At 52.6% G+C, this 24,658-nt stretch overlaps 1 protein-coding gene across 5 annotated transcripts in view; it reads left to right on the forward strand.

Annotated features, from left to right (window-relative positions):
* The first annotated feature begins 2,240 nt into the window (after nt 1–2,240).
* LOC116954934 (gamma-aminobutyric acid type B receptor subunit 1) overlaps nt 2,241–24,658 on the forward strand; it is a 343,393-nt gene continuing 320,975 nt past the window's right edge. For 3 of the 5 annotated variants that reach the window (XM_032975771.2, XM_032975769.2, XM_032975772.2), the window contains exons 1-2: nt 2,241–2,348; nt 5,568–5,900. The gene's annotated coding sequence lies outside the window, so the exon portion shown is untranslated. Of the gene's footprint in view, nt 2,442–5,567; nt 5,901–9,274; nt 10,359–24,658 lie in introns of those variants that run through there. The other 2 variants (XM_032975770.2, XM_076052737.1) reach the window with 2 other exon arrangements.

Below are 24,658 nucleotides of genomic sequence, written 5' to 3' on the forward strand. Positions count from 1 at the left end.
GCGCTCTGCGTTCTTAATTACAAACAATGCCACCAACACTTCCAACAAAGGCGGAATTGTTTCAGATGAGGCCCGTCATAGCCGCTTAGCGGACCGCTGGGGAAAAGTGCCGTTGGCCTGCACGGCATCGCGCCCCGGCCGCCTTTGTCTCCCCGTGTGGCGATGTGGAGCACACACCCCACCGGGTGCTCGTTTGAGGCCGAGTCGACCTAGGGAAGGACCCAGGACCGGTCCAGCTGATCGTCAGCGGTGTTCACGGGAACCCATTCGAACACACACGAGCGCACGCGCGCACCCTCTGAGCGGATCCACACGTCTCCAAAGTGTTTATCCGCTGGCAAGGTCACGCCAGTCTCGTGTGCGCGTGGACGTCGCATAGCGCGTACACACGTGCACAGATAAAGGTCCCCCTCCACCCCAGATAGCCCAACACACACCGCTGGGGCAAGAGCTGTTAGCGAGTAGCGCCTATGCAGGCCGGCAACGGCGCAGCGTGGTGTACAGTGCTCATTTGAGGCTGAGTCGACCTAGAGGGGAGGGGTGGTGGTGGTTCTACGGCCGGTTCGGATAATCGCCCCACTGGCGGATTGGTGGCAACGAGCGAACGACGGATCGGGCTCGGGTCCCAGGCAGAGCAGCCCGCTGACCGCTTCACAACACACAGCGACAAAGATGCCCCGTGTAGCCTGTGCAGGCTGTTGGGGCAAGGGCTGTTGGCGGTGCCGCGCACGAGTGGGAGTGGAGGGAGGGGCAGCGCCACGCCCGACCGCCTTTGTCTCCCGAGTGGCAATGTTTTACGCACGGCAAAAGACACAATTGTGTGTGTTTTTTTTTTTGTGGCCGGAGTCAATCTAGAGGAAGGACACGACCGGTTCAGATAAATCGTCGCTGCTGGTTGATGGCCGCGAGCGTGTACACACACACACGTGTACACACATACACACGTGTACACACACACATGTGTACACACACACATTTACGCACACACACACACACGTGTACACACACACACGTGTACACACACACACACACGTGTACACACACACGTGTACACACACACGTGTACACACACACGTGTACACACACACGAGTACACACACACGTGTACACACATACATGTGTACACACACACCTGTACACACACACGTGTACACACACACGTGTACACACACGTGTACACACACATGTACACACACACACGTGTACACACACACGTGTACACACACACACGTGTACACACACACGTGTACACACACACATACGTGTACACACACGTGTACACACACACGTGTACACACACACGTGTACACACGTGTACACACACACACGTGTACACACACGCACGTGTACACACACACGTGTACACACACACGTGTACACACACACACACGTGTACACACACACACGTGTACACAGATACACGAGTATACACACACGTGTACACACCTACGTGTACACACACGTGTGTACACACACACACGTGTACACACACACATCTACACACATACGTGTACACACACGTGTACACGCACACACACGTGCACACACACACGTGTACACACACACACGTATACACACATACACGAGTACACACATACACGAGTACACACACACAGGTGTACACACACACAGGTGTACACACCTACGTGTACACACACCCGCGTGTACACACACACACGTGTACACACACACACGTGTACACACACAGGTGTACACATACACGTGTATACACACAGATGTACACACACACGTGTACACACAGATGTACACACACACACACGTGTACACACACACACGTCTACACACACACGTGTACATACACATGTACACACACACGCGTGTGTGTACACACACACAGGTGTACACACACGTGTGTCCACACACAGGACACCAACACTGGACACAAGGAGTCAGCTGTGCACGCTGTTGCAGACAATCCACGCTCATCACACACCAAGCCCCACCACTCCCTCTCCCATGCCTCCCTCCACCACACACACACGCACACCACACTCCTCGGATTCACAGCAACAACATCAACAACAACAACATCAACAACAACAACGCCACACAACCACCTTCCCGAGCTGAACCAACCACGCAATCGTTTTACCTTTGCTCAAACAATAACCACAAACGGGAAATAATTCGCAGCGCGCAACGTTTCGCTGTTGTTGCTTTGTCGCTATCATCATCATCATTATTACCGTGCCGAATTATCTTGACTCGCCCACCTACCCACCCACCCAACCATCCCCACCCCTGCCTGCCTGCCCCACATTGATCCAGAGCACAGTGACATGCAGCATGCACGGATTCAGCTCGCCCCTTGCAGCTCGCCACGCTGGGTAGGTTAGCCACCAATGCCCTTCCGCGGTTGACGTCGTTCGCAGTGTTGTTGGGATTCCTCCTCCTCCTGCTGCTGCTGCTGCTTAGCAAAGGTCTGCGCTGCTGCTGATCTTTGTTGTTGTTGTTGTGGTGGCGTCTCTGTTATTCGCGTTCGCTCTCCGCCACCACTTCCCCACTCCAGCTTGGCTTGTATTCGTGCTTGAGGCTGCTCGTCCGTGCAGTCACACACACACACACTCTCCGCCACACACACACACACTCCGTCACACACACACACTCTCCTTCACACACACACACACTCCGTCACACACACACACTCTCCGTCACACACTCTCTCCGTCACACACTCCGTCACACACACACACACACTCCGTCACACACACACACACACTCTCCGTCACACACACACACACACACTCCGTCACACACACACACTCCGTCACACACACACACTCTCCGTCACACACACACTCTCCGTCACACACTCTCTCCGTCACACTATCCGTCACACACACACACACACTCCGTCACACACACACACACTCTCCTTCACACACACACACTCAGTCACACACACACACTCCATCACACACACACACTCCGTCACACACTCACTCAGTCACACACACACACTCTCTCCGTCACACACACACACACTCAGTCACACACACACACTCCGTCACACACAAACACACTCAGTCACACACACTCTCCGCCACACACACACACACTCCGTCACACACAGACTCTCCATCACACACACACACACTCCGTCACACACTCACTCAGTCACACACACACACACACACTCCGTCACACACTCAGTCACACACACACTCCGTCACACACACACACACACACTCCGTCACACACACACTCACTCAGTCACACACACTCACACTCAGTCAGACACACACACACTCCGTCACACACACACACTCTCCGTCACACACACACTCACTCAGTCACACACACACACACTCCGCCACACACACACACACACACTCCGTCACACACACACACTCTCCGTCACACACACACACTCCGTCACACACACACACTCCGTCACACACACACACTCTCCGTCATACACACACACTCTCCGTCACACACTCTCTCCGTCACACACTCCGTCACACACACACACACACTCCGTCACACACACACACTCTCCTTCACACACACACACACTCAGTCACACACACACACTCCATCACACACACACACTCCGTCACACACTCACTCAGTCACACACACTCTCTCCGTCACACACACACACTCAGTCACACACACACACTCCGTCACACACAAACACACTCAGTCACACACACTCTCCGCCACACACACACTCCGTCACACACAGACTCTCCATCACACACACACTCCGTCACACACTCACTCAGTCACACACACACACACACACTCCGTCACACACACACACACACACTCAGTCACACACACACTCCGTCACACACACACACTCCGTCACACACACACACACTCACTCAGTCACACACACTCACACTCAGTCAGACACACACACACTCCGTCACACACACACACTCTCCGTCACACACACACTCACTCAGTCACACACACACACACACTCCACCACACACACACACACACTCCGTCACACACACTCACTCTCCGTCACACACACACAGTCACACACACACACTCCGTCACACACACACACAGTCACACACACACACTCCGTCACTCACACTCACTCTCCGTCACACACACACACACAGTCACACACACACACACTACGTCACACACACACTCACTCAGTCACACACACACTCTCTCCGTCACACACACACAGGCACACACACACACTCCGTCACACACACACACACACTCTCCGTCACACACACACACACTCTCCGCCACACACACACTCAGTCACACACACACAGTCCGCCACACACACACACACTCCGTCACACACACACACACTCAGTCACACACACACTCCGCTACACACACACACACTCCATCACACACACACTCTCTCCGTCACACACACACACAGTCACACACACACTCCGTCACACACACTCACTCAATCACACACACACACACTCCGTCACACACACACTCAGTCACACACACACACTCCGTCACACACACACACACACACTCCGTCACACACACACACACACACTCAGTCACACACACACTCCGTCACACACACACACTCCGTCACACACACACACACTCACTCAGTCACACACACTCACACTCAGTCAGACACACACACACTCCGTCACACACACACACTCTCCGTCACACACACACTCACTCAGTCACACACACACACACACTCCACCACACACACACACACACTCCGTCACACACACTCACTCTCCGTCACACACACACAGTCACACACACACACTCCGTCACACACACACACAGTCACACACACACACTCCGTCACTCACACTCACTCTCCGTCACACACACACACACAGTCACACACACACACACTACGTCACACACACACACACTCACTCAGTCACACACACACTCTCTCCGTCACACACACACAGGCACACACACACACTCCGTCACACACACACTCTCCGTCACACACACACACTCTCCGCCACACACACACTCAGTCACACACACACAGTCCGCCACACACACACACACTCCGTCACACACACACACACACTCAGTCACACACACACTCCGCTACACACACACACACTCCATCACACACACACTCTCTCCGTCACACACACACACAGTCACACACACACTCCGTCACACACACTCACTCAATCACACACACACACACTCCGTCACACACACACTCAGTCACACACACACACTCCGTCACACACACAGTCACACACACAGTCACACACACTCCGTCGCACACTCTCTCTCTCTCCGTCACACACACGCAATCCGTCACACACACACACAGTCACACACACACACACTCCGTCGCACACACTCACTCAGTCACACACACACACTCCGTCACATACACACACACAGTCACACACACTCCGTCGCACACACGCTCTCTCCGTCACACACGCACACTCTCTCTCTCTCCGTCACACATGCACGCAACGCGTGCGACTCACACGCGCGTTGCGAGCCCGCCAAGGCACTGTACGGACCAGGGTAGCCACATCGGGAGCGAATGCTGAGCGGTGGGTCTCATCTCATTGTTGCTGTTGTCGTTGTAGCAAATAGAAAACTCGCGACACGGGACAGCGTTCAGCTATCAGCGTCTCTCCTGAGCGAAGCTTTGCCCCTTCGTTCGCCTGCCTGCCTGGGAAACTGCCTGCCTGGGTAACTGCCTTCCTGCCTGCCTGCCTGGGGAACTGCCTGCCTGCCTGGGGAACTGCCTGCCTGTCTGCCTGGGGAACTGCCTGCCTGCCTGCCTGGGGAACTGCCTGCCTGCCTGCCTGCCCGCCAAAAGCCGACTATCTCTGGATCGACTGGCTGACACGACCGGTTGCTTGGCTGATTGCACCACCGCGCCACCGAACACTTCCCATTCGCGTGTTCGACTCAAGGTAAGAGGGAGGCTGCGTCGAGGGCTTCCCGTCCGTCGCCTGTCTTAGATTCCGTTTTTGGTTTTCGACAGCTGTTGTTGCTGCTGTTGCTGCTGCTGATGATGATGTCTGTGGCTAAAGTGCTGAGTGTTGGTTGTGGATGACTTGTGTGTGTGTGTGTGCGTGTTTCTCGCTCCTGCTGTAGATGCGTGTGTGAGTAGACGTGTGAGAGTGTGAGTGCACGTGTAAGAGTGTGAGTGCACGTGTAAGAGTGTGAGTACGATGCAAGAGGAGAGGGGGGTTGGGGGGGTGGGTAGCCTTCGACGTAACGTCCCCGCCGCCTTTGTCTCCCGCCCGGTGCTGACGTTTACACACCCCGCGCAATAAAGCCACTCGTTTTGCGGCCGAGTGGACCTAGGGGTGGCCCACGACCCAGGTTTGAAATTTTCCGCCACTCGGTTATTGGTCGTGAGCGGGAATCGAACTCGGATGGCCGAGGTTGGTAACGCAGTTCGCTACCCACTACACCATGACGCTCCCCCCACACACACACACAAAACACAATGATAAAGATCCCCCGTATAGCCTGCACAGGCTGTTGGGGTGGGTGTTGTTAGCGAGAAACTACGGAGGGCGCACGACCGGGTGGGGTAGCCAACACCACGCCCGACCGCCTTTGTCTTCCCCAAGTGCTGCTGCTTGACACATCCCCTTCAGGCTGAGTCGACCTAGGTGAGAGCCCGGAGCGCCGTGCTGCGAACCACTGCACCATCACCACCACCACTATCACGTGGTCCCCATCGCAAGCGAAACAGAGCGATACAGACACACACGACAACATCACCACCACCACCACCACGCTGTGTCCGCCTCGGTCTCTGCGCGTTCGTCACACACATGTATGCGAACACCGTTGCTTGGTCAAAAAAAATAAAACATCACAACAACAACAACAAAAAAACACCGCGGCCTTGAACTTGACTACAGAGGGGTTCCACAGTGCACAGCACACTATGGACGAAATGCGCGTGTGCTTTGTTTAATATTCATCGTCACGGTTAACACGTGTGCGAGGTTACGTGGGTGACCTGTGTGTGTGTGTCAACGTGTGTGTGTGGGGAGCGGTGGCGCAGCGGTTAGCGCTAACCGCTGCGCTACGAACCCGGCCACCCGAGTTCGATTCCCGCTCACGGCCACCAACACCGGTGGCGATTATCTGAACCGGTCATGGGCCTCCCCTAGGTCGACTCAGCCTCAAAATGAGTACCTCGTGCGATGTGTAAGCATCGCCACTGGGGGAGACAAAGGCGGCCGGGCGTGGTGTTGGCCACCCACCCCCTCGTGTGCCGTGCCGGCCTTTATAGGTGCACGCAAACAGCACTTGCCCCAACAGTATTTTAAAGGCTTATACGGGGGGAATATTTGCCTTTGTGTGTGTCCATGCTGATACCGACCATACCACCCATCCTCGCGTGAATTAATAGGTACTCGCTAACACATCACTTGCTCCCGACAGCCTCTGTGCGTCTTGTTTATATGCTGAGAAGAAGAGCCATTGCCCGAAACGTCGCCTATTTTTTTATCATTGCTCTGTTAATGCCACACACACACACAAACACGCCACAGTGCGGTTATTGACGAATGTGTTGTGTTGTCAATAATTTGAGTTCTCACTTCATTTATTTATTAGCTGCGTATGTGGCACCGCTGCCAGCACGGCAATAACAGCGAACGTCACCAACATCATTCGCGTAGAAGTGAGGTTGATGAGTCTCGACCTGTGCGTTCGTGTAGCGGGAGGGAGGGAGGGGAGTGAAGGAGGCTTCGATTAATCAAAGCCTTCGCTGTCACAACCGGCACAGCATGCAGTGGCATCGCTGCTCCCTGAATGAATCAGTGTGTGAGAAATATATTTTTTTCACTTCATGCAAACGATGTGCAAATGACATGCTAATGTCACATCGGGGCTAATGGAGCGGAATGAACTGTACGGGCCCTACAGACGCACAACGCCGAGAGGTTTGAGAGAGAGAGAGAGAGAGCGAGAGACACGGTACGAGCGAGTCGATGGTGATGGTCGGAACTCGAAATAAAATACAATGAAAGTAATCGGTTCCGTAACAACCGAATGATTAATCGCGTAAGTTAATCGCAATGTGCAATGGGTGCACGACAGCCGACAACCGCCATCACGAAGTTTTCGTTTAAAAAAAAAAAAATTCATTATTAAAATCGATTCTAACGAATGCAATTAACAGCGCGAGCAACAGCGACTAAGTCCACGCCGTTCAACTCCGGGACCGCTTTCAGTTGCAGCAGCGTCGTTTGCTCGCTTAAACAAATGCCCCCCCCCCCCCCCCCAACCCAACAGCGAGTTGTAGTGTCCCTCGGCACGCAGCATCAACTCGTTGTCGTCCTCTTGGCCGTAATTCTCCACGGCAACGCATAATGAGTTTGTGCGCGAGCCGAGAGGGAGATAGAGAGCATAGGCGGATCATTAACCACTCCCCCCCCCCCGCTCGCCCGCCTCTCTCTCTCTCTCTCTCGATATACTGAGTGTTGTACACGTGTCCATATACAAGTGGCGCGTTCATGAATAGCGGGGAGCGGTGGCGCAGCGGTTAGCGCGACGCGCCGCTATACGAGCCCGGCGACCCGACCGTTCAATTCGCCGCTCACGACCATTACGGTGGCGAATGTTTTCGTCTGGGTCCTGGCCATTCCCTAGGCTGATTCAGTCGTTTAACGAGCACTTGATGCGTTTGTTGTGTAAAAAATATAACGAAATATTAGCGCTGTGGGAGACAAAGGCGGCCGGGTGTGGTGTTGTTTTCCACCCAAACCCCTCTTGAGTCTTGAATCGTACCGGCCTTAATAAGTGTTCAATAACAATACTCGCTCCAACAGTCTGTTTAAGGCTGTACAGGGGTTCTGGGCCTCACCTAGGTAAACTCAGCCTCAAATTACTACCCGGTGTGGTTAGTGAAACATAAGCAGAGGGGGATACAAAGGCGGCCGGGCGCGGTCCTGGCCACCCCCACCGGCATGCACCACAGTGTCAGCCTTCCACAGGTGCTGCACGCTAACAGCACTTGCCCCGACAGTCTGTTAAGGCTTTACGGGTGACCTTTATCTTTTGTCTGTGGTCATGAATAGAAGACATGCAACTTAACAAGGCCTTCCATCAACATTCACTTCGCAGCGTTGGGAACGGACTGAATTATATCGATGGATGTTTGTGCTTTGCTCCATACTGGCCTTTATTAGTGTTCTTTTAAAGGGCTTTCGCTCGCCCCACCAGCCTGTCTGGGCTATGTATGTGCTTTCGTGTGAGTGTTTGCAAATGAGAGTGTGTGTGTGTGTGTGTTTGGGGAGAGGAGGCTCGTGAAGAACGCTGCTGCTGCTGCTGGGCAGTTGGAGGCAGTCGCCCACCAGCAACAACGGAGGGCAGAGGAGCGACGCTCACAACAACGAGCGGAGCACCGGGTGGCTAAAACGCAGCAAGTTTCCACAGTAGGGGGCACAGGTGGTGCATCAGCCAGTAATCTCAGTCAGTCGACCCGTGGATCCTGGCTCTGTCCCGTGACCCCCTGCCAGCGGGCGTTCGATATTTCACGGAGAATTAACGTGCACTTATCCTGGCACAAGCACCATGGTGACGTCACCGCCACTTAGTGTCGAATCGCGCTTGATGTTGTTGTTTGTGGGGACCGGTGGTGTAGCGGTTAGCGCTACGCTGCGCTATGAACCTGGCGACCCGAGTTCGATTCCCGCTCCAGGACAACACCAGTGACGATTATTTTAACCGGTCCTGGGCCTCCCATAGGTCGCCGCTGGGGAGAAAAAGGCGCCTGGGCGTGGTGCTGTTCGGGTCTTCATAGGTGCTCGCGAACAGCACTTGCCCCAACAGTCAGTCTTTGTTTTTTTTTTGTCGTGCAGAGAATCGCGCATCTCTGCTACAAAACGCTGTGACTTGGGTTCCATTCCGGGCCACTGACTGCCATCAGTGCCAGGCAGTGTCACGTAACTTGACTCAGCTTAAACGTCGCCACCGGGGAGGTATACCTGGCTGGGTGTGGTTCTGGCCACTCATGCCCTCGTGCGCCGTGCCGGCCCTAATAGGTGCTCACTAACAACACTTGCTCAGCTATGGAGTGGTCGGGCTCGGCAGTCACGTCCGCGTGTCGTGTTTTTTTTCCCCCCCGGAATTCTGAAAACAAATAAGTAAATAAATAAATAAACCATCGCCGTTCTCAAGCTGGGACAGACGATGCCGTTCAGTGGCCGATCCATCCATCCCCCGACACCCAACTCCCCGACCTCCTCCCCTCTCCATTGGCCGCGCGGTGCGGGCAGCAGTCAGCCGTCAGCTCCCCACCAACTCCATTCGGTCGGGCGTGTTGGGCACAAGCAGCGCGCCTCGCAGATCCAGCGACCTCGAAAGTGCGCGCGCCGTGGTGTGAGCAAGGTTCCTCTAAGGTACTGTGTGTGTTGCACTTACTGGCCGTGGTGTGAGCGAGGTTCCTCTACGGTACTGTGTGTGTGTGGCACTTACTTGCCGTGTTGTGAGCGAGGTTCCTCTACGGTACTGTGTGCGTGTGTGTGGCATTAACTGGGCGTGGTGTGAGCGAGGTTCCTCTAAGGTACTGTGTGTTTGTGGCATTTACTTGCCGTGTTGTGAGCGAGGTTCCTCTAAGGTACTGTGTGTGTGGCATTTACTGGGCGTGGTGTGAGCGAGGTTCCTCTAAGGTACTGTGTGTGGCACTTACTTGCCGTGGTGTGAGCGAGGTTCCTCTAAGGTACTGTGTGTGTGTGTGTGGCACTTACTAGCCGTGGTGTGAGCGAGGTTCCTCTAAGGCACTGTGTGTGTGGCATTTACTGGGCGTGGTGTGAGCGAGGTTCCTCTAAGGTACTGTGTGTGTGTGTGGCATTTACTGGGCGTGGTGTGAGCGAGGTTCCTCTAAGGTACTGTGTTTGTGGCATTTACTTGCCGTCGTGTGAGCGAGGTTCCTCTACGGTACTGTGTGCGTGTGTGTGGCATTTACTTGCCGTCATGTGAGCGAGGTTCCTCTACGGTACTGTGTGCGTGTGTGTGGCATTTACTGGGCGTGGTGTGAGCGAGGTTTCTCTAAGGTACTGTGTGTGTGTGGCATTAACTGGCCGTGGTGTGAGCGAGGTTCCTCTAAGGTACTGTGTTTGTGGCATTTACTTGCCGTGGTGTGAGCGAGGTTCCTCTAAGGCACTGTGTGTGTGGCATTAACTGGGCGTGGTGTGAGCGAGGTTCCTCTAAAGTACCGTGTGTGTGTGTGTGGCATTCACTGGCCGTGTTGTGAGCGAGGTTCCTCTAAGGTACTGTGTGTGTGTGTGGCATTTACTGGCCGTGCTGCTGAACTGCAGTGGGGAACTCTCTGTGAGATCCAGTGAGCCGCTGTCCGTGGTGCTGAATTGGGCTCGCACCTGGCGGTGCTCTGAGCGCCGCTGTCCGCGGTGCTGAATTCACCGATTCATTTTCGACGGGAGGCGTCACATCGCAGCCCAGACACAAACACGCCCTGCCACTCACGCGAGCCAGCCACCCCCTATTTTCCCCTCTGCGGTAGCCGTTAGCTGCACATGTAATCACGCAGCCTGTTGTCGACACTGCCAGGGTAGTGTTTGAATTATTCCTTGGCGACCGCCAGTGGTGTACGCGAGTGATGAGGCGAGCTCGAATTGATGGGCTCGCTCGCCCTTCGTATATTTAGCATGAACTAGTATGTCCGATTCCCCCCAGCTGATTGATGACGTCTGATGGGAGCAATGCGCACAATCGAATCGTAAAACGAGACTCGAGTGTTTAATCCTTCGTTATTGAGGTTCGTTAAATAAAGATTACGATTCTGGTTCATTCGAATGGGGTATGGACCCAAGGGTGCTCTCGTCCGGGCTAAAGGGCAAAGGATTACTCTTAATCCCAAACAAAGACTTCCCATTGACCAGTTTATAAACGGAAAAAGTAAATATAATTAGTCTTCATATATATGCATACAAAAAAAACAATGTAGTGGTCTCGCTCCTGCGAACTGCTGTGATTTCTCTTCCCCCGTATTTGCCCCGTCCAATCCTCTCCACAACAAACCAGCAGCTTCCGTAAACATAATTATTTCCTGCGAGGTGGGAGGTCAGTCCTTTCCCCCTGCTGCGCCCATCGTCAGTAATGGCATTTCTGTTTTGCTGTCCATAGTTCCATCGTCGACAACGTCATCAGCCATGGTCAATCCACTGCTGGATGAAGGCCTCTCAAAAGCTGCCATTGTTATATATATTCATGAGCAAGCACATTTGTTTGATGTCCTGCATGCCTTATTTATTAGCAAACTCTCATTTATTCATTTTTTTCTCTGGAGTTTGTGGAGATCGCGTGTGTTTAAAAACTAAAAGATGTTTATTTTTTATTTTTCCAGAAAAGGGCCTCACTACACAGCAGGCGTCAGGGTTGGGGTCGAACCCACGACTTCCTGTATACGAGGCGAGATAGTTAACATCTCCTAGCCACCGTGGCGCCCATACACGGTGACGTGGAGATCTCGATCAACGCCATGTCCTTAGGCATGGACGATTGCTCGACGTTTTAATTACGTCCATCAAATATGACAGAAACACGGAAACGTGTGTGTGTGTCTCTTTGTTAAAAAAAACTTATAATCGATCATTTCTTATGAAGTATGTATAGTTTAACACGTAGACGTTCGCGACCACGGTGGCGAGATGTTAACTCCCTCGCCTGGTATGCAGGAGGTCGTGGGTTCAAACCCGACCCTGACACCTGTTGTGTATTTGAAGTTTGCATCTTCTGCCCGTGATCGCGTGGATTTCTCCGGGACCTCTGCTTCCCCCCCCTCCACATTTAGAGTGTGTTTGTTCTGCTTTACATTCCACGTGATAAGTCACTTCGCTGAGCTATCATCTGTGATCGTCAGATCGCTTCTGAAAAAGAGCCATATAGTTCAGCGGGACCTTATCTGGTAACATGAAAAATAGTTTAGAATTTTTTTTTAGTTTAATCTATAAGCGAAGTTTAACGACGCAATTATTTTTATGCGAACTAACCCAGAAACAAAACACTCTCCTTACATATTCTATGGTAATGTCACGTAGATAGTAAAATAATAACAATACAATAATAAAAATAAAGTGAATAAAAAAAGAATACAAATATCACGACGTTTCGATCTGAGGGCAAGCTGCTTATGAAGGTTTAGAGATGGGCGGGGCAGCTAATGTCAATCTCTAAACCTTCTCTAAAAACCTTTATAAATAGCTTGCCCTCAGAGGCTAACCTCCCTGTTCCTGATGACGACCGCTTGTGTTGCGATCGAAACGTCGCGATATTCATTTATTTATTATCCACTCTATTTTGATTTTCATTATTTTATTGTTCTTTTTTTAACCCACGTGGCTTTACCGAAAGAACCATAGACTATGAATTCCTGCAGTCACGACAGTTTCAAGTCAAAACTATATATTTTTTTAATGATAACGACTCGACTTCTTTGCCAAAGGAAAGTCGCGTGACTCTCTTGATAGGAGGGTCCTGCCCAAGTAATCGCAGTAGGGGGGGCGATGCTTGCCGCTGTGCGTTGGGGGTTATCAATTGTTGTTCTTCAGATTTGTTCTGCCACTGTGGCACACAACGCCGGCACGGAGATGGCCTCCTCTACCCACTGACAGTCAACGGGATCTTCGACCTCCACTGCGAAGCAGATGACGCGTTGCATACATCTTTTATTTTTTGACAGTTACTACAACACCGCAAGGCCGTAGCCATGGAGTAAACATTGGGGGGGGGGGACCAAATCTTCCAGGGGGTCTGGGGGTCCCCACCCCGCCCCCAGAAAGAAAAATCTAAATTTGAAAACTAATTTCCTGCCTAAAATATTAAAAAAATCACTAACACATGGGATGGACTTTTCATTTATTTTTTACAATAATATCTAATTGTGTATATTGTATTACATTGCTCTGTTTTTACTTTTTGTTTACATTTTCATGTTTCATTGTATGTCATGGCAGAGATTAGGGATTAAGAAAGTACAACCATAACCACAATCATATAAACAGAAATCTATTTTATAGCAATATATTGGGGGGCGGGGGGGGGGGGACATTTTGAGCATATTTGAATCATAATTACGACCTTGTAACACCGCATGTATTAATCAATTGCTGCCCGCTGGCTGGAATCGAACCCGCCGCAGTAAGCGGCGAACTCGCCACACGTTCACAGTTGTGTTGTACTTTCTGTACCGTGATGGAGAAGGAGGGGGGGGGGGGCGAGACAGGGGGGGGGGGGGGTCCCGTAAACCTTGTACCCACTGGAGACCACGTGTACTACACGGCAGAAGAGAGATAATCAATTCCTTGAGCCGATCGCCACCCAGAATCGCGACAGTTATCGATTCGCAAGGGGGGTGGGGGGGGGGTGGTGGTGCAGGGTTAGGGGTTTGATTGGCTGGCAACAGAAGGACGCGTGCCGAATTATATAATTACAATTGACTGCTCAATGTGAGCGTACCCACCTTGGTGAGAAATGTGACGTCACATCAAAATGCGCAAATTTAAGTAAATATAAATTTCGATTTAAAGCTTTCGTGACTGCAATGATTCATCTTCTTTGGTTCTTTCGGTAAAGTCACGTAGAATGAGAATAAAATAATAAATTGATAACATATTATTGTGTTATTTTATGTTATCAATTTATTATTTTATTCTCATTCTACGTGACTTTACCGAAAGAACCAAAGAAGATTAAGTAAATATAGACAACACGTTCTACTTAATTAAATAGACTTTTTTAATAAATGTTTTCTCCTACAACGTCAGAGTGCAGCGCCACATTAAATACGCACTACAATGACAATAGTTTAAAGCGATTTGAAGCATTTTGACTTAAAGCTTTCGTGACTGCAGGGATTCATATTCTTGGTTCGTTCGGTAAAGTCACCACGTAGAAGGGAAACAATAAAATAATAAAAAGTATAAAACAATAAAATTCTCACGCCGTTTCGACTGCAACACAAGCAATCATCATCAGGTGTGAAAACCACAGCAAGAAAATTTGAAAAAAGTGGCGGTTTCTTGCTGTGGTTTTCACACCTGATGATGATTGCTTGTGTTGCAGTCGAAACGTCGTGAGAATGTTGTTGTTTTATATTTTTATTATTTTTTTGGGGGGGGGGCAGAGCTTTGTGACGTCATATTTGAGGGGGGGGGGTCTGACTTTTCGTGACGCCGTGTGACTACGGGGGGGGGGGGGGGGGGGTAAAAAATCGTCCAAAATCGCGTGACGTCATTTATGGACGGCCCCATATGGCTCGCGACAGACCGCATGCGTCGTTTAAAAGCGTCATCGTCGTCGGCCACGATCGATCCACTGCTGGATGGCGGCCTCCCCACGCGGGTTGTCTGACCCGGATCGAACCCGGCCGACCACTTTGCGCGTTGCTGATTCTCAGTCGTCGAGCGCAGACGTCGAGTGGCGGAGGGCGTTTGGGGAGGTTTTCGGCCTCGTTTAACGCGGCGGCGGCGGCGGCGGCGGCGGCGGCGAATGCGTCCCTGGTAAAAGTGCCGATGTCTAGCGGAGATGAACAAATCCCACGTTCCCCGCCGACCCCCCCCATCCCCCCCCCCCTAATGAATAACGTAGCGATGAGGCTTGGCGAGACGCGATGACAGCGGGACAAAATCACCGAGGGTTACGCCGCCGCGTCAGCGTATCGCTGCGCGCAGCAGCGCAGCTTCAAGAAAGTAGTTCCGCCGTCGACTGCTCGTGAACACAAAAACAAACCCGCGTTACAACGGGCGCCTTCCGCATTGCAACGGCGCGCGTTCAACGCTATGACGAATTTTTCCGCGCGCGTTCCACGCTGCGTGGAAAACTACCCCCTAACGAAAAACGCGTTGTGTGAACACGCGTTCAGCGCTCGGCGATGACTTTTGCCGTACAACCATTGACCGATTTTGCCGCACGGCCGCCTGCTTGAGAACGGATTCGACACCACACCGTGTGCCCGAACCGGCCTCGATCTCCGGGCTGTTTTTTTCCCCGCTGAGCTTCCCAGATATGATGACGTCGCACAAATTCTTCATCGCTCTCGGGCCCGTGAGAGCCCGCGTTGCTAAAGTAGGTTGTCATTATTTAAAAGGGCTCTGGGCACTTCGCTGGATATTGTCGTAATGTTTCTCTCCCGCCACGTGGGTGAGTTTAACAATTGGCACCACCCCTCCTTCCCTCCATCCCGAACGAACCCTCGCTTGGAGGTGGAGGCTACAGCGCTGCTGCTGTTGCCCATGGCTGCCTGCAATTCAGCACTGTGAGGATGCACCAGAGGCGAGGCTTGGTGGATCAAAGGCTTGGACAAAGGTCCCCCGTATAGCCTCAACAGACCGTTGGGGCAAGTGTTGTTAACGAGCACTCGTGAAGGCCGGAGCATGCACACGAGGGGGTGGGCGAGCAGCACATCACGCCCGGCCGCATTTGTCTTCCCCAGTGGCGATGTTCACGCACCGCACCAGGGCACTTTATTTGATGCTTAGTCGACCTGGGGGAGGCCCAGGACCGATTCAAATAACCGTCGCTGGTGTTGGTGGCCGTGAGCGGGAATCGATCTCGATGTGGCCATGTTCGTAGCGCAGCTTAGCGCTAACCGCCGCGCCACCGCTCCTCACTGGTGGATCACACACACACACAGAGAGAGAGACGCGCGTCTTGAAACTCCCTCCCCCGTGGGTGAGCGTCGAGGGGGAGCCCATACCCGGAAAATTTCGCCGATAACACCTTCATACATCGAGCACGGCAGAGCTTGGGGGAAGCGCGGGTGGTTGGAGGGGCGGGCAGGGAGCTTGGCATTGGATCAGCACTGTGCCGAGTCCTTCCCGCTCCTCCGTGGTGCCTCGTGGCGCCTCTGTCCTTCGATAATGAGCGCCGCGCAACGAGTGTGCTACAATTGCAATCGTCACAATGACATTATAATCATGACAATTATAACCCAAGCAGCAGCAGCAGCAGCAGCAAAAAAACACGCAGTGCCGACGCTGTGACTCGCCCGCTATCCGGGGTGACTCGTGGTGGCGGCTTTCGCGCCCCTCCTTCACGACGAGCGTTGTGTTGTTGTTTATGATTTGTTTTTTTTTTAAATCCAGTCGACTTACATCACCCGTCGCTCGGAGCGCGCATCCGCCTGGGGCAGCAGCGCCGCCATGGGTGGTTACACGCCGCCACACGCGCAAATAAATAGACGTGGAGGGACAACGACATCGTCGTGATGATGATGGTGGTGGTGGTGATGATGATGATGGTGGTGGTGGTGGTGGTGATGATGACGGTGGTGGTGATGATGATGACGGTGGTGGTGATGATGACGGTGGTGGTGATGATGATGAAGGTGGTGGTGATGATGATGACGGTGGTGGTGATGATGATGACGGTGGTGGTGATGATGATGATGATGACGGTGGTGGTGATGATGACGGTGGTGATAATGATGATGATGACGGTGGTGGTGATGATGACGATGGTGGTGGTGATGATGACGGTGGTGGTGATGATGATGACGGTGGTGGTGATGATGATGGTGGTGGTGATGATGATGACGGTGGTGGTGGTGATGATGATGATGATGGTGGTGATGACGGTGGTGGTGATGATGATGATGACGGTGGTGGTGATGATGATGGTGGTGATGATGATGATGACGGTGGTGATGATGATGATGATGACGGTGGTGATGATGATGGTGGTGATGATGATGATGACGGTGGTGGTGATGATGATGATGATGGTGGTGGTGATGATGATGATGATGATGGTGGTGATGATGATGATGACGGTGATGATGATGATGATGACGTGGTGGTGATGATGACGGTGGTGGTCATGATGATGACGGTGGTGGTGATGATGATGATGATGGTGGTGATGATGATGATGATGACGGTGGTGGTGATGATGGTGGTGGTGATGATAATGACGGTAGTGGTGATGATGATGACGGTGGTGGTGGTGATGATGATGACGGTGGTGGTGATGATGATGATGATGACGGTGGTGGTGGTGGTGATGATGATGACGACGGTGGTGGTGATGATGATGACGGTGGTGGTGATGATGATAGTGGTGATGATGATGATGATGACGGTGGTGGTGATGATGATGATGACGGTGGTGGTGATGATGATGACGGTGGTGATGATGATGATGATGACGGTGGTGGTGATGATGACGGTGGTGGTGTTGATGATGACGGTGGTGATGATGATGATGATGACGGTGGTGATGATGATGATGGCGTTGATGATGATGATGATGACGGTGGTGGTGTCGATGATGAGGCAAATCGGTTGAGCCTGGAAAAGTCTCGCCGAATCGCCAAGCCGATTTGAGTCTCGAGACCCGGGGTGGGGGGAAGGGGAGGATGTTTCTTGGCCAACCGAGAGCCACGCGCGACAAGCGTGGCGGCCGTGACTGGTCCACGCACTCCATCACGACGTGACCTGTCAAAACAATATCCATCCCGAACAATGTTCGTACCCTAAGGAGCGACGGGCAGCAACAACAACAACAACAACAACAACCACCACCAACGAGCACTGGTCAGCATTTTAAAAGGAACCACACAAACCTCCGGGGAATGCTGCTGGTACGCAAGCTCAATGCGGGACACTCGACACAGCCCCGAGACATCGGCACAGAGGTCACATCCTGAATTGCAAAAACGCCCATCAGCGGCGCGAGCCACGTGCACCACGCCAACCACGTGCACCACGCGTGTCACGTGCGCCACGCGAGCCACGTGCTCCAGGCGAGCCACGTGCCCCACGCGTGTCACGTGCGCCACGCGAGCCACGTGCACCACGCCAACCACGTGCACCACGCGTGTCACGTGCACCACGCGAGCCACGTGCACCACGCGAGCCACGTGCACCACGCCAACCACGTGCACCACGCCAACCACGTGCACCACGCGAACCATGCAATTGAAGTGCGAGTGTCTGCAACGACGAGCAGGTTGGGTGGCTGGGGGGCGGGTAAGGGAGGGGTGGGGGCGGGAGGTTGACGCGGAGACAGATCCCCGCTCGTGTTGTGATTCACTCGACTGACAACAATGGAATGGAGAGAGAGAGAGAGAGACGAGGTGGGGGCGCTCGTGTCGGTCTCTCGGCTGGTGCCTATTCCTTGACAGTGGTGAAGTCGTCATCCTCGTGTCACGTGAAGTCATCATCCTCGTGTCACGAGCTAACGGTGTCGCTGTGCCGCGCGCGCCGAGCCAGGCGGCGTGGATGCGTCACTTGTCAAGCGTAAGACCTGCATCTGCAACAACAACAACAATAAAACCTATTACTGTTTCGGCAGCCGTACATGGGTTTTATACAATGATATATATATAAAAAAATGAAACAAAACACATTGTACTCTACATGTCAAATATATTTTTTTCCTTTACAATCACAGAGAAAACACATTATTCCCGAGCCTATATTTTCGGCTCAGGAAATGTTTTCTTCTGCTTAATGATTTAGTTGGCGCGTGGAGCCGTCAATGAGCGACTCTCACCGTTTCGCTTTCAACCAATGAGCGACGCTCACCGTTTCACTTTCCACCAATGAGCGACGTTCACTGCTTCACTTTCCACCAATGAGCGACGATCACCGTTTCGCTTTCCACCAATGAGCGACGATCACCATTTCACTTTCCACCAATGAGCGACGCTCACCATTTCACTTTCCACCAATGAGCGACGCTCACCATTTCACTTTCCACCAATGAGCGACGCTCACCATTTCACTTTCCACCAATGAGCGACGATCACCATTTCACTTTTCACCAATGAGCGACCCTCGCCGCTTCACTTTCCACCAATGAGTGACGATCACCATTTCACTTTCCACCAATGAGCGACGCTCACCATTTCACTTTCCACCAATGAGCGACGCTCACCATTTCACTTTCCACCAATGAGCGACGATCACCATTTCACTTTCCACCAATGAGCGACGATCACCATTTCACTTTCCATCAATGAGCGACCCTCGCCGCTTCACTTTCCACCAATGAGCGACGATCACCATTTCACTTTCCACCAATGAGCGGCTCTCACCATTTCACTTTCCACCAATGAGCGACGATCACCATTTCACTTTCAACCAATGAGCGACGCTCGCCGTTTCACTTTCCACCAATGAGCAACGCTCGCGGTTTCACTTTCCACCAATGAGCGATGATCACTATTTCACTTTCCACCAATGAGCGACGCTCACTGTTTCACTTTCAACCAATGAGCGACGCTCACTGTTTCACTTTCCACCAATGAGCGACGTTCACCGTTTCCCTTTCTACCAATGAGCGACACTTGCCGTTTCACATTCTACCTGCAGCTACAACAACAACAACAAAAACCTATTATTGTTTCCGCAGCCGTACATGGGTTTTATACAATGATATATATAAAAAATGAAACAAAACACATTGTACTTTACACGTCAAAAATATTGTTTTTTCTTTACAATCACGGAGAAAACACATTATTCCCGAGCCAATATTTTCGGCTAAGGAAATGTTTTCTTCTGCTTAATAATTCCGTTGGCGCGTGGGGCCGTCAATGAGCGACTCTCACTCACCGTTTCGCTTTCCAACGATGAGCGACGCTCACCATTTCACTTTCCACCAATGAGCGACTCTCACTCACCATTTCACTTTCCACCAATGAGCGACTCTCACCGTTTCGCTTTCCACCAATGAGCGACTCTCACTCACCGTTTCGCTTTCCACCGATGAGCGAATGTTCACCGTTTCACCTTCATCCAACTGCTGGACATTGCAGGCACAGACGCCCTACCACCGCACGCCGCCCATCTCGCTTCTACACTCAGCCTCGACTGTTTTTTTTTTATATCGCTGTGTCTCCCCAGTTTTTGATCTCATCTCATCCCCCGGCGGGTGGGAGGGGGGGGGGGCGAGGGTGCAACCTTACCTCTGGTGCCTTCCATGCCGTCAGCGGCGTCACGCGTCTGTCCAATTGCTATGAAGTCGCCGGGCAGCAAAAGGAAACTCCCGAATCACGCCCAGAGGGCTGACGACGCACTGGGGATGGGGCGTCCACTGCTGTTTAGTTTACAGCCCCGTGGGTCGTCACCTGTCGGGGAATTGGCAGCTCTGTGTGGTCGGTTGGCGGGGATTGATTGCACGCCCATATTTCGTACTGTGTGTTGAACTTTTATTGTGGTGTTCCGCACGGTGTTGGTACACCCGCTGCTGACTGAGAAATGTTTTCCGGGTTTTGTCTACGTTAGAAAAGGTGGCCCCGGTGGCTAACGCACGCACGCACGCACTCACCCACACGCTCACTTATTCACTCAGCCACTCACCTGTTCGCTCACACACCCGTTCACCCACTCATTATTTAGCAAAGTCACTAAGAGGCTAACCCCACTCACCCACTTATTTATTCACCCGCCCACTCTCTCTTTCACTTCGGGTTAGCACGCTTGGCTACGTACGGTGCAAAAGAAGGTCAACATGTACATAATTTGCAAAGTCACTCAGTAACTAACCCACTCAGTTACTCACAAACTCGCTCATTCACTCACCCACCCGGGTTACTACCTGTCCGAGAATTGGCATCTGTGATTTGGTGGAAGGAATGATTGCTATTGATATTTTGTACCGGATGTTGCTGTGTTGAAACTGATTGCGGTATTCTGCACGGTTTGGATGGACCCAGGGCTGCGCTGAGAAGCGTGTCTGAGTTTGGACCGTGATAGAGATATCTTACTCACCCATCCACTCACTCACTCACCCACCCACTCACTCACCCACCCACCCACCCCAGTCACCCACTCACTCACCCACTCACCCAACTACTCACCCACCCATTCACTCACCCACCCACCCACTCACCCACCCACCCACTCACCCACCCACCCACCCACTCACTCACTCACCTACTCACCCACTCACTCACTCACCCACCCACTCACTCACTCACCCACCCACCCACCCACTCACTCAGTCACTCACCCACCCAGTCACCCACCCACTCACTCAGTCACTCACCCACCCAGTCACCCACCCACTCACCCACCCACTAACTCACCCACACAGTCACCCACCCACCCGCTCACCCACCCACCCACTCACCCACCCACTCACTCACCCACACAGTCACCCACCCAGCCGCTCATCCACCCAGTTACCCACCCACCCACTCACCCACCCACCCACTCACTCACTCACCCACCTACTCACCCACCCACTCACTCACCCACCCACTCACTCACTCACCCACCCACCCACCCACTCAGTAACTCACCCACCCAGTCACCCACCCACTCACCCACCCACTCACTCACCCACACAGTCACCCACCCACCCGCTCACCCACCCACCCACTCACCCACCCACTCACTCACCCACACAGTCACCCACCCAGCCACTCATCCACCCAGTTACCCACCCACCCACTCACTCACTCACCCACCCACCCACCCACTCACTCACCCACCCACCCACCCACTCACCCACCCACCCACCCACCTACTCACTCGCTCATTCACCCACCCAGTCACTCACCCACCCACTCACTCACCCACCCAACCACCCACTCACCCACCCACCCACTCACTCACCCACCCACCCATTCCACCCACCCACCCACTCACTCACTCACCCACCCACCCACTCACTCAGTCACTCACTCACCCACTCACCCAACCACCCACTCACTCACTCACTCACCCACCCACCCACTCACTCACCCACCCACCCACCCACTCACCCACCCACCCACCCACCTACTCACTCGCTCATTCACCCACCCAGTCACTCACCCACCCACTCACTCACCCGCCCAACCACCCACCCACTCACTCACCCACCCACCCATTCCACCTACCCACTCACTCACTCACCCACCCACCCACTCACTCAGTCACTCACCCACTCACCCACCCACCCACCCACTCACTCACTCACCCACCCACCCACCCACTCACTCACCCACCCAACCACCCACTCACCCACCCACCCACTCACTCACCCACCCACCCACCCATTCCACCCACCCACCCACTCACCCACCCACCCACTCACCCACCCACTCACTCACCCACACAGTCACCCACCCACCCACCCATTCCACCCACCCACCCACCCACTCACCCACCCACTCACCCACCCACTCACTCACCCACACAGTCACCCACTCACCCACCCACTCAATCACTCACTCACGCACCCACTCACTCACTCACCCACCCACCCATTTACTCACTCACCCACCCACTCACTCACCCACCCACTCACTCACTCACCCACCCACCCACCCACTCACTCACTCACTCACCCACCCACCCACTCACTCACCCACCCACCCACCCACTCACCCACCTACCCACCCACTCACTCACTCACCCACCCACCCACCCACTCACCCATCCACTAACCCACCCACTCACCCACCCACCCACCTACTCAATCGCTCATTCACCAATTGATGCGTTATCCCTCATCAACGAAACCTCCAATAGTAAATGATTTAACATAACCACTTAATAGCAACGTAATCGATATTATCATTGTCCTCGACTGAGAGATTAATGTCCACTTGCAGGCCGACGCTGCATCACCCTGTGCCACCTAGGGACAGCTGCCCTATATGGCAGGGGCTCCCCTAGGCTAATAAAACCAGAGGTGGGCAAGCGTCCTGATTGAGACGAGAGACGCGACGCACGGCGCTTGTGAGATGCCCGGCGCATTTGAAATGCTCCCTACAAAACTAAAACAACATCATCATCATCTCACCATTACTATGATGTCAGTGGAGTGGAACGTGGCTCACTCTGCGAAGTGAGAATTGCTATTAACGCGGCGAGCGAACATCGATCATCGTCGATCTCTCGGTCTCCAGAGCAACAACAACAACAACAGCCTTCTCTTCAGGGCCAAATAAGGACAACACCATCATCAACAACAACAACAATAACAACAGACGTGTCCGATAGGCTCCTGGGGCAAGGGGATCCTGCAATTGGTCATCGAGGGACTCTCCCAGAGGGGCCGAGTCTAAGTATCTCCATTTAGTAAATGGATTCTCATATAATTATTTGTGTATGCTGAGTGGCTGCTGCTGCTGTGTCCTGTACATCGCTTTGAGATCCTTGTTGAAATGCCGCTATTTAAATGGAGTTATTACGGAGTGATTATTATTATTATTAAGAAGACGACACCCTGGTCGGCCCAGGACGCGCTGGGGGGGGCGACGTCGCTCGGCTGCACTGGGAACGCCTGGGAATTACCCCAGGAAGAGCTGGAGTCTGTGTATAGTAGTGTAGTGTATAGTGTAGTGTAGTCGTATATAATGTATAGTAGTGTATAGTGTAGTGTAGTATATAGTGTGTAGTAGTGTAGTGAATAGTGTAGTGTAGTCGTATATAGTGTGTAGTAGTGTATAGTGTAGTGTCTAGTAGTGTAGTGTATAATGTAGTGTAGTCGTATATAGTGTGTAGTAGTGTATAGTGTAGTGTATAGTGTAGTGTATAGTGTAGTGTATCGTGTAGTAGTGTATAGTGTGTAGTAGTGTATAGTCTAGTGTATAGTGTAGTGTAGTAGTATATAGTGTGTAGTAGTGTATAGTTTAGTGTCTAGTAGTGTAGTAAAGTAGTATATAGTGTAGTGTATAGTGTAGTAGTATATAGTGTGTAGTAGTGTATAGTAGTGTATAGTTGTGTATGGTGTAGTAGTGTAT

The sequence above is a fragment of the Petromyzon marinus genome, chromosome 57 (assembly GCF_048934315.1).
Source record: "Petromyzon marinus isolate PM22_M1 ecotype Great Lakes invasive population chromosome 57, UKy_Petmar_22M1.pri1.0, whole genome shotgun sequence".
In the NCBI taxonomy this organism is placed as follows: Eukaryota; Metazoa; Chordata; class Hyperoartia; order Petromyzontiformes; family Petromyzontidae; genus Petromyzon; species Petromyzon marinus.